A 17328-nucleotide genomic window follows, 5' to 3' on the forward strand; every position below is an offset into this window, starting at 1 on the left:
TGTTGTAAAGAGATTTTTTTTGTCCCTTTTAAAGACTTTTGCACGCTCACCCGAGCATGTGTGTACAGGCAGGATGATGGCAGAGCAACTGCCCAGCTTCTCTTTGAGCCTCTGCTCTGTGGGTTTCACCATGTTGTGGTGACAGTGTGTGACACCCCACTGACGGATCCCTGTCCTGCCCAAAGGCCTCCTGCAGGGACAGACGAGCTGCCAGGAGACTCTGCTGGTCTTTCTCCCCCAGCAGATGTGCACTGTGACTTCACACTCGTATGCAAAACCTCCCAGCCCGTGCTGTTTGACCACCACACTCGAGCAGACTGCAATACCAACCTCCTCCTCCTCCTCTCCAGGAGCTGCAGCATCCCCACACAGCCCTTCCCATCTGTAACCCCTGCACTCGTGTGCTTTGCTCACTCAAACTCTTCTTGGGAAGGGGGTTTGCTCACCTTTGTCCAAAGCAATAGAGAGACTTTGGGTTTTATTACTGCAGAGGGAAGTTTGTTGTTTGTTTTTTTTTCATTCTGGTGCTATAGAACTCTCTCCCGTGGTGCTCTCACGGTTGTGAAGCCTTTGCTTGAGGAATACACAAGTGTGTGTGAGTGTGAGTGTGTGTGTGCAGGTGTACAAAAACATTTGGAAGGTTTTTCTTCATTTCAGAAGATCTGAGCCCATGTTTGTCTTTATATATTGTTGGCCTTAATCTAGCTCGTAGATACTGTGTCTATCTTGCTGCTCTTTTCTGTACAAAGCTGGGTTTGGAGGAAGCAGGAGTTCATCTGGTCCCCCCTGTAAAAAAAAAAAAAAAATTTCTGTGACTGATGATGTTGAACTTCATCCAGTGTTGTTCAAGGGGGAGATTTTATTTTTCTAATATTTTTTTTTCCTACTGTAAAAACTGTTGGGAGTGTATGGAGTGGAAAAGATCTTTACAGAATGGCTTGGTAAAGATTTGAACTTAAAAATACCAACAATTAATGATCAGATGGAGTATAAATGAGCTTTATTTCCAGACCTTTTCCATTGAAAATGTCCAGGTACTTCTTTGGATATGGGCTTGATAGGCATGTTCTTAGACTTTGCAGAGACTTTAGAGGATTTTGCTGTTCTGAATTAGAAATTTGTATTTTGGAGTCTGGTTCCAGTTCTGCAGTCTGGGGAGTTTGGCAGATGTGATAAATATTATGCACATCTCTATTTAAAGGGATAGAGTGAGCTGCTGGTTTCTGAAGCTCATCAAACCTTTTTACATAAAATCTTAGGCATTAAATTGGTCACTGGGAAAAAAAAAAAACAACCACCTCATTGCTGGCATATGTAGGCCAGACTCAATGAATTTTCGGCTGTTTGTTCAAGCAACAGATGAGGCCTGTGAATGTTTGGTTCCCACTCCTTTTCCTGGGTGTGGGGACATTTAAGTCACTGCTGGACTGGGCTCCTCTGTCAGGGCAGCTGCACTGAAGGGCTTCTCTTGCCTGTGGATGCTGCTATGGTTTTTTTCTTCCAAGCACCATTCCTGGAAATAACATAATGGTCTTAACCTCTCTCACAGGCGTTTGTTAAAAGGCTAGAATGGGCCAGTTTGGCCCATACCTTTTCTTTTTCTTTTTTTTCTTTTTTTTTTTTTTCTTTTTTTTTTTCTTCTTCTTTTATTTTCCTTTTTTTCCCTTTTATTCTCCTTTTTTTCTTTTTTCTTTTATTTTCTTTTTTTTTCTTTTATTTTCCTTTTTTTTTCTTTTTTTTTTTCTTTTTTTAAATATATGTTGCATCCAGTAATTACCATCACTGTGTTCTGGGGTTGGGAGTAAGGTACATACAAAAGTAAGTATTTGTGGATTGAATGGGTATCTAGAGAGGGTGAGGAGGACAATTCCAAGTCCTGAAAACCTTATTTCCTGTGAAAGAAAGACTGTCTTTTCTGTGTGTGTCGTTCTTTGGGGAGCCCCATCCCTGTACAGTTTAATTAAACGTGCTCCAAGGCAGGAGAAGCTGTTCCTCGGAGGTTTTTTAGTTCGTGCTTTGTGTTCAAAGAGGAATATTTTTCTTTAAAAAAATAAAACCAGATAAGTTTTCACCTCAGTGTGAGCGGTGCGGTTAAATGCACACGGTGTTTCTGTGTTCTGGGGCATTTCGTGTCTCTGCGCCTCCTGAGCCGGCGGCGACCCCCAACTGACCAACTGACCGGGCCGGGCGAGCACAAAACTGACTGGGGGCTTTGGGGGTTTTTTTTGCTTATTTTAGGTTGGGGGTTTTGTTTGTGGGGGGAGTTTTGTTTGGTTGGTTTTTTTGTTTTGTTTTGGTTTTTTTTTTGTTTTTGTTTTGTTTTGTTTGTTTGTTTGTTTTTGTTGTTGTTGTTGGTTGGTTGATTTGGTTTGGTTTTTTGTGGTTTGTTTTTTTTTTGAGTTTTTTTTTTGTTGTTGTTGTTTTTGTTTTGTTTTGGTGGGGATTTTTTTGTTTGGTTTGAGTTTGGTTTTTGCTATTTTTGTGGGGGTTTTTTGGGGGGGGGTTGAGGGGGTTTTTGGCTGGTTTTTTTTTGGTTATTATTTTTTTATTATTATTTTTATTTTGGTGGGGTTTTTTTGGTTGGTTGGTTTGGGGGTGGTTTTTTTGTTTGTTTTTTTGTTATTTTCTTTGCGATTTTGGGGGAATATTTTTTGAGTTTTTTTAACAAGAAAACCCTCTCCCATAGATGAGTAACAGGTGTGTCCAATCCTGAAGGGGCGGGTGATAATTGTGCCCAGGTGTGCAGGGGGCGGGGCGGTGACTGGTGTCCCCTCAAACCCCAAACCCCTCACACCCCTCAAACCCTTTAAACCCCTCACACCCCTCACACCCCTCAAACCCCTCACACCTCACACCTGCAGCTCGTCAGTGCCCTCAAACCCCTCACACACCTCACACCTGCAGCTGGTCAGTGCTGATGGGCCCCAGACACTCCCAGACTCACCACCTGGGGTTTTTTGGGGGGATCAGGAGGGTTTCCTGCCCTGGATCCCCCCAAACCCTCTTTCACCCCCTGTACCGGACCAGGGGTTATTCCTGGAGCGGATTTCTCCTCCTCCCCGGCCAGGTGAAGGACAAAGGTGAAGGACAAAGGTGAGCGGTGACCATTTCTCCATCAGGGTTTGGGTTTGGGATCTCAGCCGCTGTCCCAGCTCCCACTAAACACACGGATAAACCCGCTTTTATCCGTCTCTAACTAAAAATCCCTCCTGCTGGGGTTGTTCCTCTTAAAAACAAGATATTTTAAGGTGTGTGTGAGCGGGTTTTACACCCCCGGTGTTTCCCGAGGGGCTCCGTCCCCGCTCGGGCACTTTTGGCTTTTTGCGGGTCCAAAAGGAGGAATTTTTCCTCCCTCTCCGCTTTGTTTGCGTTGTGGCGGCGCTGGGCTGCGGGGCCCGGCCCGGACAGGCGGAGCAGAGAGAGAAAAGCGATTTTTTTTCAGATATTTGCGGCCGTTTAGGGCGATTTTCCCCTCCGGGAGCGCTGCCCGGAGTTTCCCCGTGTGGTCACCGCTAGATGGGGCCTTGGTGCCGCATCCCTGCGGGTGGGGGGTCCCGGGGCTGCCCCTGAAACACCGGCACCTTCTTCTGCAAAAATGAAATTATAAACGGGCGTTGGGGCGGCTCCAAAGGGAGATTTCAGCGCCCGGAGATGGGGATGTGGCAGCGCCCTGGGCGGGGGGTTTGTCCTGCCGCCCCCTCCCACCCAGCCCGGCCTGGAGGGGTTTATTGGAGGTGAGGAGGATTCCTGGAGGGTTTATTGGAGGTGAGGAGGATTCCTGGATGGGTTTATTGGAGGATTCCTGGATGGGTTTATTGGAGGATTCCTGGATGGGTTTATTGGAGGATTCCTGGATGGGTTTTACTGGAGGTGAGGAGGATTCCTGGATGGGTTTACTGGAGGTGAGGAGGATTCCTGGATGGGTTTATTGGAGGTGAGGAGGATTCCTGGATGGGTTTATTGGAGGTGAGGAGGATTCCTGGATGGGTTTATTGGAGGTGAGGAGGATTCCTGGATGGGTTTATTGGAGGTGAGGAGGATTCCTGGATGGGTTTATTGGAGGTGAGGAGGATTCCTGGATGGGTTTATTGGAGGTGAGGAGGATTCCTGGATGGGTTTATTGGAGGTGAGGAGGATTCCTGGATGGGTTTATTGGAGGTGAGGAGGATTCCTGGATGGGTTTATTGGAGGTGAGGAGGATTCCTGGATGGGTTTATTGGAGGTGAGGAGGATTCCTGGATGGGTTTATTGGAGGTGAGGAGGATTCCTGGATGGGTTTATTGGAGGTGAGGAGGATTCCTGGATGGGTTTATTGGAGGTGAGGTGGTGTTCCTATAACAGGAGTAGGGATTGAGTTATTTGTGGGTTTAAGGTTTGGATTGCGTGTTTTTCCTCCTCCAGCCGCACCCACCTTGTTTTTTTTGTCTGAGCAGGTTTGGGTGATGAGCCCCAGCAAAGAGCTCAGGCTCTTACAGGGGAGTTAATCCCCATTTCTGTCTGTCTGTCCCCCTTTCTCCAGAGGCTCCTCCTCTGCCAGCAGCAATGGTCTCTCACAAAGAATGATTCAGAGCCTTGAGATAAAGGCCCCGCTCTGAATCACCACTTGTAGGAGCATCTTTCTTCATCGGTGATTTAAAAAGACACAAAAAAATTTAAAAAAAAAAATTTGAGCCTAGGAAGGCTGGATTTACCTCTGGCAGCAAAGGGAGGTGAAGACAAAAAAAAAAAAAAAAAAAAAAAAAAAAAAAAAAAAAAAAAAATTAAAATCTGAGCCTGGATTTACCTCTGGCAGCAAAGAGAGGTGCTGGGAGCCCCCCCAGGCTCACCCAGACCCTTCCAGACCTGGCACAGAGGGCTCAGCAGGGTCTGTGCTCACACACACCAGGGGATGGCTCACGGTCCCCACAGTTCCCTTGGCAGCTCAGAACTGCTGGGGCCTCTCCTGAGTTCTCCTTCTCTCTGGAAGCCCGAGGGTCTTTGCTTCTCTCTGGGGTTTGTGTCCGCATTTAGAAAAAAAACCTGACCTCTGATTATTTTTCTCGGAGTTATAGCTTAAATCAACATTCTTATAGGTTTTATAAATAAACCCCAGCCCAGCACATCCCCTTGCGAGGCTTCGGGCAGGACGAGGAAATTCAGCATTGCCCTTTCCCACCAGCAGATATCAGACTGTCTGATTCTTCTCCTTTGCCTCATGTCTCCTCCTCATGTCTCTCCTCGCTCTGCCCTTGGTTTTAATTTTGGCCATTAATGATGGTTTTATGTGTCACTGACAGCAGACAATCAGGACAATTTATTGGTGCTGGGTCAGTACAGGTGTAAAAGGCTCTGACCAAACCCGAGCAGGGTGTGGGGAGTGTGGGGCTGATCTCTGTGTGTGTTAATGCCCAAAGCTCACCCTGGGCTGTCCCTGGCTCTGGGATGTTTGTGCCCTCACCTCGAGCACTGTCACATCTGTGGCTCAGGCTGGGCACGCTCATCCCACCTTTATTCACTCTGATTTTTGCTCTCCAGGGGCACAGGCCAAGCTCTGTGTGTGGTGTTTGGCTTTCCCCAGGATTCCCAAGACATTTCCCCTTTTATCCGGACAGGGGGTTGACACAGGCACGGCCGGGTTTGTGGTGCTGGGAATGTTTTGTCAGGGGGTGCAGCCTTTGGTGCTTTGCTTGGCCTTTCTGCCCCCTGCCAGAGCTCCTGCCCCAGCTGCTGTTTCTCCATCTCCACCCTCCTCATCTCTCAGCCTTGTGTTGGAGACTGAAGAGATAAGGGTGTGAGCAATGAGGAGTCCTGCAAAAACAAAAAAATTTGTGCCACAATTTGCCACTGTAGGGTGAGTTGGGAGAGCTGTGAATACAGAGAGCTGCAGACATGAGGATCTGCTGGCTTTCCTCAATAGATGTGGCTCAGAATCCTTATTTAAACAATTCCACGGGCACAGAATGGTGCAAACCCCTCTTTGGATCTCAGCAAATCCTCAACAAAGCTCAAACAACCTGCAGAACGGTCCTCAGTGCATCTTTGAGGCAGCAAATCTGAACTTTTGAGGACAAGGTGAATTACAAACTTTTCCTCGAAGCCTGAAACGGACATGCCTGTGGAGCAGAGTCTGGTTTGAGCTGCTCTGGCCCTGTGTGGCCAAGTGGGAGCTGCATTTCCCTCTGTGCTGCTGGATTTCCCCTCCTGCCCAGGCTCTCCAGCTCCCTACCCAATTTCCCGTCAAGAGCACCCTGAGCGTTTCTCATCGAGAATGTGGCCTGTGGTGAGGGGGTGGGAGGGGAAGGAGGGGGTGGGGTGAGTGCAGGGGGAGCTGGGGCTACTGCGCTTTTCGTGCCTCAGTCTGTGTTTTCTCTCCTCTCTGCATGGCTTCCTGTTTTTTCACACCACCGCTCTCAGAAACAACAAGTTGCAAGAGAGCAGGGACAGGGCTGGCGGTTGGTGGCCTGGAGGAAACCCCTGGAAACACCTGCAGGAGGCCTGGGAAAAGGCAGGGTGTGTTTGTGTGTCCCCCAGGTGTGATCCTGTCCCCAAGGAGGGCATTCATCCCAAATTTGCCCCAAACCAGGACAGGCTGCCGTGGTGTCTCTGTGCTCCCCATCAATGCCCTGCTCAGGGCTGTGCAGCAGCAGAACTGCCCATTCTTTTTCTTTTTTGAGCTGTTTTCCTCAGCTGCTCTTGAGTGGACAAGTCCAGAACTTAACCCTGTTCTTAGGAGTCTTGTGATGATCAGTCAGAGGTACTGAGTGCCAGAATAATGCTGAATGTTGAGTCACCAGTGCTGATTCCTGCAGAATCTGGGGTTTTTGGGCTTTGGAAGCCACCCTGCAGTCTAGGTTTGCTCAAGGGTGTGAAATGAGGAAGGATCTGGTCTCAAGTGCACCAGGGAGGAGCTGCCCTCCCTTTCCATGGCCCTGGCACAGCTGGACAAGAGTGAACTCTCACAGAATTGGTTCCCAAACTGGGAGCCTGGGTCAATCATTACCTAAAAATTCTCAAAGAACTGAAAATTCTCAAGAGCTGTGACTTCTGTTTTTAGGGGTCTGACAGCATCCTTAAAAAACCAAGAAGTGGCATTGGGAAATGTGTTGTCAGTTTAATTTCTGTTTTCTCCCCGCTGTTTCGAGAGGGGGAAATTGCTTGTTTGACCATAAGTAAATGCCAAAACATGAAGAAAGCTGTTTAAAATCTGTAATTCTTATTTAAAGGTGAATAAGTGGAAGGGTTTTGAGGCAGCTGCTCTACCACACAGGCCTGTGTCACTTCAGTGTCTGATCTGTGCTCTCCTTCAGTGCTACACCTTGGAGAGGCAGCAGCAGCCCTGGGCTCTGCTCAGTGTGACTATTGAAGAACGGGAGGTTATTTTTAATCTGAAATCACTGTTTGGCTGCCTCATCTGCCAGGGAATCAAAGCTAAATTCTCTAGAAGCAGCAGCTCTTGAGGGATGGAGCTCCAGGGCCCCTTGGATGCTTCAGTTCAGGGCAGGAGACAGTTGTGTGTTCCTGAGATGTTGTGTCTGCTGGAGACACCAGAGCTCTGCTTTGCTGGCACGTTGCTAAGTGACCTCCAAAGCTGGATGATGATCCCTGAGCCCAGGGAAAGGTAAAAAGAGAGGATTGGGCTGTCCTGGCTCAAAGCTGCTCCTCTGGATAATGATCCCTGAGCCCAGGGAAAGGTAAAAAGAGAGGATTGGGCTGTCCTGGCTCAAAGCTGCTCCTCTGGATAATGATCCCTGACCCAGGGAAAGGTAAAAAGAGAGGATTGGGCTGTCCTGGCCCTGGCTGCTCCTCTGGATAATGAATCCCAGGGGAAAGGTAAAGAGAGAGAGAACTAGGTTCTCCTGGCCCTGGCTGCTCCCTGCAGGAGCTGGGTGAGCAGCCAAAGCAGCACAGCTGCTGCAGGAGTTCCCCGCCTGCCAAACGCTGCTGCAGGAAGGAGATGAAAAACGGGGAAGATTGCATCAATTATTGAGCCTTGTAAAAATAATTAGCCAGACAACAGCAGGCAAATGGGCCGGGAGGAGAAGGAAGAGCAGCTGCCAAGGCAGAGAGAGACTTCACTGGGGATGGGAAAGGACAGGGAAGTGGGTGAGGTGCCCCTTTAATCAGTGCCTGGGGAGAGATGAAAAGCAATGAATGAGCTTTGCGTGCACATTAGAGCAGGACAAGGAGGGAGGGCACTGAAGCTGCTCCCACCAGAGGCTCCTGCAGGTTGGGCCATTTTTGTGGCTTTTCTGCAGTCACCAGTGGCACCAGGTATGGCCAGGGGGGCACAGAGAGGTGAGCACAGCCCGTGCAGATGTTTGTTGAGAAGGGTTGGCTGATTTTCCATGCAGGAATTGGTGCCAGGGCTGTGAGAGAACTGGGCAGAACGTTGCTTAGTCCAGGTTTCTAAATGATGGGAATAAATTTCCATTAGGATCCCTTTTTCTCATTCATTCTACAGTTCCTCCCAGAGCCAGCAGCAGGCTCATGAATGATTTTTGCAAGGTAATGCTGTGGTCTGTGATCTGTGGGCAGAGCTCTCTGCTGTGACACAAGGATGCAGCTAATAAGATTTGGCAGTGAGTCTCCGCCGTGTGCTAAATGTCACTTGCTCGTTGGTGATTTCATGGTGACACTCATTCACGTCTTCCAGATTAATCCCAAGGCTTGTTCTGTTTCCCATTCTGAGTCCTCCCAGCACCTCTGTTTAGAATTGAGCAGGAATCCCTTCCTTGCTCTGTGAGCCCTTGCAGGGAGATTTTTCTGCATTACCTAAGCAAATCTTTTTGGGTTTGGTAAACCACACAGACAGCACAGGAGCTACAACTGTCTTGTGTGTGAGAGGAAACAACTTGTCACTTGGCTGTTCTTAATCCTCCCACCAGAATTTTATTTTTTTTTCTTCATTTGAGGCAAGCAGCCAGAAAGGGGAGGGAAAAGGCAGTGCTGGGAGAAGCCCCTTTGCAGAGAGCACTGACAACCTGTGGAGCTGCTGCTCTGGGGAGAGCCCGGCTGCACCTGTAGTAGAGGGTGATTCACTCACCCCCGATAAGATCTAACAGATAATCTGCACTGAGGTAAATAAACAACTATCGGCCCAAACTTAATAGTAGAGTTCGGTTGCCGCTCTGTAATGGAAGGTTTCAGGGAAATTTTGGGGGAATTTGTGGCCGGGCAATCAGAGCTACTGACTTCTCATTCAGAGCAGAGGAAAACATTGTGTTCAGAATCATTTATGCTGCTGGCTGGGTTGGTTTGGTTTTTTTGTTTGTTTTTGTTTTTGTTTTTGGTTTGGTTTTTTTTTTTTTTTTTTTTTTTTTTTTTTTTTGTTTTGTTGTTTTTGTTTTTTTGGTTTTTGTTTTTTGGTGGGTTTTTTTTGGGTTTTTTTTGGTTTTGGGTTTGTTTTTTTTTTTGTTTTGTTTTTTTTTTTTTTTTGGGGGGGGGGGTGTTGTGTTTGTGTTTTTTGTCTTTTTTTTTTTTCTTTTTTTTTTTTTGTGTTCCCTTCCTCTATTTTTTTGTGACATAAGGGAGGCAGTGTATCTGGTTTTAATTTTCTGCTAAAACTGATCCCAAGGCAATGAGTGGGCAGCACTGCTGGACAATTCAGTGTCTCCTGAGGCTGCCAGGGGAAGAAAACCACTTTTCCCTGGGCCACTTTGCTGGGCTCCCTCAGTCTTTGCTGATTCCCATGAGGGCAGGACGTGTATTTACCTACAAAGTCTCCAAAGCACAGCCAAGGTAACAGGCACAACCATCTGCAAACACCAAGCATCAGGAAAGTGATAAAAAATTAATCAAGGTTTGATTGTGCTGTGGCTGGTCACTGCTGTCCCAAGTGGCTGAAGGGCACTGAGGGGACTTTGCTCTGTCAGCTCTCTCCTCTGAAAGTTTGTTGGGTGTGTTGTCATCTTTAATTTTTTTTTTTTGCAACTTAACAGGATTTCACGAGCTATTTTTTGTCGTTTGTAAGTTGAGTAGATGCTTGGCTGCCTTTCCTCCTGTGGTCAGCTGGAACCCCACGAAAGAGATTCAGGGAGAAATGCTCTGATGCTGTGGACTGAGCAATTCCCAGGGCCTGGGATAAATCTGTTATCACCAAACCTTCTGCCCGTTATCAGAGGGAAGACAAAGATTCAGGACAAGAGCTCAGCCACGCTGGCAAATGAGCTCAGATGTGTTTGATATTTGTGTTTTGCCAAGAGGAGGGAAGCACATTTCAAATCCCTGCAGGGTTTTTGCTGGTTCTGATTCAGCAGTGGAAAGGAAAAAAAAAAAAAAAAAAAAAAAAAAGGAGGTGTAGGGGTTTGGAGGGGTTTGTTGGTTGGGTTTTTTGTAATTTGGAGATTTGAGGTGTTTTGTTCCAGTCTCCAGGTTTGCTCTGGGGGTCCTTGCAGTGACAGAGCTCTGAGTGGTGTTTGAAGGGCAGCCAAATTCAGCCCAAGGTCTGGTGTGGGTCCCCATGGCAGGGAGCTCCCAGCCTGAGCAGCAGCAATCGATACAGCCTGGGAGGGAGGGAGGGGAGAACAGTAAATAAATAATGTGCAGGGAGGAATAGTCAGGGCACGACCCGTGAGCAGGGAATGGGCAGTAAAAGCTCCCGTGGCCCGTGGGGAGCCCTGAGCTCTGAGAGGGCATTTGTCTGCTCCAGGGTGGGGGCCAAGTGAGACAGACTGGAAATGGCACAGGGAGAGGAATCTTTCTGGTAAAGGAGAAGTCCGAGGAGGAGGAAGAAATGTATTTTTAGTGTCAAAGGGCTTCTGAAATGCTTTTGCTTCTGCCACCGAAGGAATCACGTCTGTAGTCAGTAGTTGTATTTTTGTTGAGGGTGGAGAGGAAGGTCTTTCAAGGCAAACCCTTTGCAAACTCCGCTCTAGAGGGTTGAGTGATGCCCTCAGCTCCCCAAAGCTCCCCAAAATGTGGGTGCAGTGTGGTCATTCCATCCCCCAAGTCCCAGAGTGTGTTTTGGCAGCATTGCTGTTCTGCCCAGAGCAGCACACACACACACACACACACACCTGTGCAGCTGCTGCTCGTGGAAAGAGAATACAAAGATTTAATCACATTTTTCCATTAAATTTTCAAGACTAATTCAGAAAGCCAAAGCTGTGCTCAATCCTCCCCTTTTTGACAGTGCTGTGCCCCTGGTTCCACTCTGTTGGCTCCAAACATCATTCCCCTGGTGCCTTGAGCTCTGGGGCTGTTCCTGCCCTCTCCTCACCCCTGTCATTTTGTCATTTTACCCACCAGACTCTGCTCTGTGTCTCTACCCTTTAGAGCAGAGCAAATTGAAAATCTGGCTCCTGGCTGCAGCTACTTTTGCACCAAAACACCAAACACAGAGTGGGCAGGAGGAAGGAAGTGAGAGGTTGAGGTTTTTTTTCCTGTTGCAGGTAGCAAGGAAATAAAATAGGAAATTCAATGCAAAGTTGTCATCTGGCTGAGCCCCCCAGCAGCACAGGCTGCAGGTGCTTTTATAGCTGCTTTTGTCTGATGGTTTATTGCTCTTCGTGTCACAGTAAGAGCTGGACTCCAGCTCCCAGCAGAGACCCCAGGCAGTGTGGACAATACTGAAATATTTCCTGTTAGAATACAAGGGGAGTGCTGTGAGCTGGACACACTGATACAGACCTGGTGAAAATGGAGTTGTATCAAATTCAGTCCAAGATCTTCACTGTTTTCCAACCCAGTGAAGGAGTGTTTGTACAGGTGTGGGGAAAGGTGGGACAGGAAGGGCTGGTGGATGTGATTGTCTGGTGAGAAATACTGGAGATGTAAAAGCTGTGAGTGAAATAGAAATGAAATCCAGCTCTGAGATGTGATCATGGCAGGCAGGAAGACGGGGATGAGCTGGAGATGGGTGGAAGGACAGAAAACAAAAGGAGCCAAGGGTGCAGCCCCTCTCCACCCTGCCAAGGCATCAGGGAAAAGGTGGATAAGAAAAGTCTCTTTAGAGTTTAGAATACAGGATGATGTGGTGATAGAGCAGTTCTCATGGGCTGCAGGCAAAGTCTGTAGGGTTTGTATCTGGTGCCGGTTGGTCACTGTAAATTAGAATATTCAACACAAAAGGAGATGGAATTGATTGGAACAAGGGCCTCACTCTCTGACCCTGCACTCTTCTTACCTCTCTTAGCTCTTTTACCTCCCTCACCTCACCCCCTCTCTCTCCCTCTCTCTTTGGGGGTCCCTCCAGCCCAGGCTGTGGCTGAAGGCAAAGCCCTTTTTACCCACAACCCTTGCAATAAACCCTGTGTTTGTAGAATATCTCAGCTCTGCAGAGTTCCCTCTCCCTGCCCTCCAGGGATGCTCCTACACCCAGGCTCTGTGGTTTGTGTCAGTTTGCTGCATTTTGTGAAAATGGAAAAATCTCTTGGGTGCTCAGGTGCTGCTGCTGAGAGGGGAGACCCACCCAGACCTGGCTGCTGCCGTGTTTTAAATGATTATAAATTATTATAATCTCATAATAAACAATGCAGCTTTTTACTTTATTTTCTGAGCCACACTCACCCTTGCAGCACATAATCCAAGTGTTTAACAGGGCCAGTCCTTGTCCTGCACAGTTTCCCAGTCCTGGTTCTGTGTAGGCTGCCTGGACTGTTCCCTTCTGTGAAATACATCTTCTCTTCTTTGTATATATTTTTAAAGACTTAATGAAAACAAACATTATCTATTTCTAGACCAAAATCTGAGGACAAAAATTTTGCTCTTTCCCGCTACTGAAGAGAATTTGTTTTTCCTTCATCGCTGTTCCCAGGGTAGAAGTTGTTACCTCCAGTTATGTAAATGAGTCTTCAATCAATATGTCTCAGGTGGAAATTCCCCTCTATGCAAATGGAAATTTTCCTCTGGTGACAGTAAAAATAATTTCTTTCGGCCTGAGCCATCTCTCATTTATATAAAAAAAAAAAAAAAGAAGAAAAAATTCCATTCACATTCCTTTTCTCCTCGTTGTCACTGATGACTCATGCAATGCCCTTTGCTACTTATTTCTGACTCTTAAGTGATTTTTCAGGTGGCTGCTAAAAAATTCTTAAAGCGTTTGTCACTGGCATCTGCCTCACTTGGTAACATGATGATACACATATTCTGATTTTTATGCACAGAGTGTGTCTGTTTGGGTTCTGGATGTTGCTTAGTTTGGAGTATACATTTGAGATGTCAAACAAACAAAAACCCGCAGAAACACAACAAACTCTTGAGTTTGTGCAAAATATTTAACCCAGGCAGGCACCTGCATCTGTCTGCAGAGTGCAGCCACCCACACAGGAGCCCGTGAGATCCGGCCTGACTGGAAACAATTCATAAAGACCCCCAAAATTCCCAAATGGGATCGAGGGCTTTCTTTTTACCACTGTGACTTTTATCACTGAGGTCTGGTTTATGTGAATTTGAGCCGTGCTGCCGAGTGTGGGAAGGCTGGGTGCTGCCTTCCTGCTGGCAGCAAAGAAAAAGGATTCAGAATCCCCTACCAGTAATTTCAAGAATAAATAGCGTGGTTTGGGTTAAAGAGGCAGTTGCAATTCATAATGGAAATTCGTGGTTTTAAAGATCACTCACTACTTGTATTGCAGAAAAGAAAACAAGAGAAAAGAAAGTTGTTTGTCGTCCCCCCCAGAAGAACGGATAGTCAGAAAAGAGAAGGGGCTTTTGGCCACCTGTGTTTGGCATCTTTTAGTTTTGTATCACAAATCCATCTTCAACAGAAGTGAGTTTTTGAGTGGTGTTCCCTGGGAGGGGAAATGCTGGGTTTGGGTTGTTGTCACGCTCTGGAGTGGCAGGAACCTGGTGTGCTGTGGCACTGGTGTGCAGTGACACTGGTGCAGTGTCACGGGTGTGCAGTGACACGGGTGTGCAGTGACACGGGTGTGCTGTGGCACTGATGTGCTGTGGCACTGGTGTGCAGTGACCCGGGTGTGCAGTGACACTGGTGTGCTGTGGCACTGGTGTGCTGTGGCATTGGTGTGCTGTGGCATTGCTGTGCTGTGACACTGGTGTTGCTGTGACACTGGTGTGCTGTGGCATTGCTGTGCAGTGACATTGCTGTGCAGTGACATTGCTGTGCAGTGACATTGCTGTGCAGTGACATTGCTGTGCTGTGACATTGCTGTGCTGTGACATTGGTGTGCAGTGACATTGGTGTGCAGTGGCACTGGTGTGCAGTGACATTGCTGTGCAGTGACATTGCTGTGCTGTGACATTGGTGTGCAGTGACATTGCTGTGCAGTGACATTGCTGTGCAGTGACATTGGTGTGCAGTGACATTGCTGTGCTGTGACATTGCTGTGCAGTGACATTGCTGTGCTGTGACACTGGTGCTCTGAGCTTGTGCAGCCCCTCCAGCTGGAGACCCCAGAGGAGCTGTGCGAACAGCAGAGCTTCCCAAAATGTCCTGTGGGATGCAGAGGAACATTCCCAGTGTTCTGCATGCAGGGAAATGTGGCACAGTGTGTGAGATCATCCCTGGAGGGCAGGGAGAGGGAATTCTGTGGACCTGAGATTTTCTAGAATACGTGGGTTTATTGCAAGGGTCGTGAGTAAAAAGGGCTTTGCCTTCAGCCACCAGCCTGGGCTGGAGGGAACCCCAAAGAGAGAGGGAGAGAGAACAAGAGGGTGAGAGCTGAGAGAGGTGGAAGTAAGACAGCCAGAGAGAGAGAGAGTGAGGACCTTGTTCCAATCCATTCCATCTCCTTTTGTGATGAATATTCTAATTTACAGTGACCAACCAACACAAGACACAAAATCCTATAGAATCTCCATACAGCCTATAAGAACTACTACATTACCATACTGTGTTATATTTTAAATTCTAAAAACTCCTCTTTAGACTTTTCTATTTTGCTGCATTGACCTTTGGCTCCCTCATCCAGCAGAAGGGGATTGTTCAATCCAAAGGGATTCTCCTCCAGCTGCCCAGGGTATTGTTTTCAGGTTCTGTAGTAACTAAGACTTGGTATCCTACAACTCAAAGTAACCTTTCATTTCTATTTCGATTATAGGTTTTATATTTTCAGAATCTTTTGCTAAGCAATCATATTTATAAGGTTTCCCTGATTCATCTTCCCCAACAACAGTGAAAGCTGTAACATTGTCACCAGGGTGAGGAGCAGAACAGGAGCCCCTCACCTGCCCTTGAAAGGGTTCTCACAGCAGCCTGTGTAATCTTGCTGGGCACTTTTGTTTATTTGTGGGGTTGTTTTTTTCCCCAAACAATTTTATTTTACATTTTTGCAGTCAGAGTATCCCTGCCAGAGCTGTAGCCCCACGTTCCTTGCAGGGCTGGGTGAGGAGCATCTCCTCCTCCTGTCCCACATTTGGCTGATCCCTTCCTCTGCTCCCAGATTGATGAGCTGCTTCCAACACCCACAGTCCACACAACTTATTTCCTCAGCACTAAACTTCATCATGAGCAGAGATTATAACTCATAAATCCTGATGAAGAAACAACAAGGAGGGACCAGACAAACCCTTTCCTGCTCCATTTTGGCAGCTGTGAGGCAGAAGTGCCTGCAGGGATTGTTCTCCTGTGGAGCTGCTGATGGTCAGGACAGGACTCTGAGCTGCCCCTGCAGCTGACTCAGGTCCTGTCTCGTTACATTTTTCCTCTGCAAACGTTTTTTTGGGGGGATCCAGGGAGGAACACGTTGTTCTCAAGCCTGCAGTATCCTTCATTTGAATACGCAGTCACACAGATAAAACTGTTTTTATCTGGGCAAGGTCACTAAATCAGGCCACTTTGGCCTTCAGCAGGAGAGCTGAGTATCTTTGTCATCATCCTCCCTTCTCTCTGTCGTTTTGGGGTCACAAGATTGACACCATTTCAGAAGGTTTTTTGAACAAACAGGCTGCTCAGGCCCTTGGATCCCACCCCTAAAACTCCACCATCAGCTCCTTACAGCTGGTGGAAAGGTTTTGCTAAATGGCATTTTTTTGTCTGAGTGCTCGGTCCTCAAAGAGAGAAACGTGCTGAAGCTTTGTTGTGGTTTTAGTCTCTGAAATTTCTCTTGTGGCAACATCAACAAGTAAACCGTGGCCTTGTTCCTGAAAGAAAAGCAGCTGATATTACAACCACAGTGTCCTCAGCTGTCCCAGAGACTGAGCTGTGAAGCCACTGTCACGTTTGTCTGCAGGGCAGAGTCAGTGGGGTGTAGATGGAGAAGAGAGGAAACAGTTTGGGGGTGGTGAAGGGTGTCTGTGGGTCAGGATGTGATAAATTAGGGCTGTGTGGAGTGGTCAGTGCAGGGAGCAGAGCTGGGGGCTTGGGGAGGCCTTGACCCTGTTCTTGTGCTCTGTGAGGGGCAGTTACAATCCTTAGTGCAGTTTATCCTAATTCTCCTAATGTCCCTTGGCATGCATGTTGCTTAATTGCAAGAGGACCTGGATCCCCCAAATATATATATATTTATATATATGTATGTGTGTGTGTCTAAATCTCCAAACCTATAGCAGTATTATTCTATATATTATTATTATTCTATATATAAAATATAGTATTATTCTATTTATTATTATTTTATATATAGTAATACTATACTATAGTGTATACTATTACTCTATGTATTATTATATATAGTATAGTATTATTCTATATATCATTATTATTCTATTATAATTCTATTCTATTATTCTTATTATATACATAGAATAATAATGACAGTATAGTATTCTATATATTCTATAATGATAGTATAGTGTTATTCTATGTATCATTATTCTTCTATATATAGTATAGTATTATTCTATATTTTATTATTCTATATATATAAAATATAGTATTATTCTATGTACTATTATTCTATATATATAAAATATAGTATTATTCTATGTATTATTATTCTATACATTATTATTTATATATATAGTATAGTATTATTCTATATATTCAGTACAGTATTATTCTATAGCAGAGAGAGCTTTTGTGTCACATGCAAAAAGAAACAGTGACTTTCAAATGCTGGAGCAGTTTGGTTTGGCCAGAGGAATTTCTCAGCAAAGGCTGTGGCTGTGCTCAGGCAGGTGAGCCCCACTGCTCACCACTGGCAGCCAGTGCTGCACACCTTGGGGTGGCTGGGATCCTGTCTCAGACCTTGCTGCAAAAAGGAAAAGAAGAAAAAGGCAAAGCCCCGGCTCTGGTGAGTTTTGGGTGCAGCGAGTCCCGCCTGGCGCGGTTTCCCTCTGAGCACTGCAGCCCTGAGCAGGGTAACCACAGCAGCAGAGAGCTCCAGGCCTCCCCACGCTGCTCAGGCTTCCTGTTTGCTCGTGCACAACAAAATGCAGCAATTTGTGTGTGTGTGTCTGTCTGTCTGTCTGTGTGTCCCGTGCAGGTGAAGGACTGAGCAAGATTCTTCTGTC

At 46.7% G+C, this 17328-nt stretch overlaps 1 protein-coding gene across 1 annotated transcript in view; it reads left to right on the plus strand.

Moving 5' to 3' along the window:
- Positions 1–8986: 8986 nt before the first annotated feature.
- Positions 8987–17328, plus strand: part of PIK3CD (phosphatidylinositol-4,5-bisphosphate 3-kinase catalytic subunit delta) — a 33765-nt gene continuing 25423 nt past the window's right edge. Inside the window, exon 1 of the mRNA XM_083876803.1 lies at positions 8987–9056. The gene's annotated coding sequence lies outside the window, so the exon portion shown is untranslated. The remainder of the gene's footprint in view (positions 9057–17328) is intronic.

The sequence above is a fragment of the Zosterops lateralis genome (assembly GCF_965231275.1).
Source record: "Zosterops lateralis genome assembly, chromosome: 22".
In the NCBI taxonomy this organism is placed as follows: Eukaryota; Metazoa; Chordata; class Aves; order Passeriformes; family Zosteropidae; genus Zosterops; species Zosterops lateralis.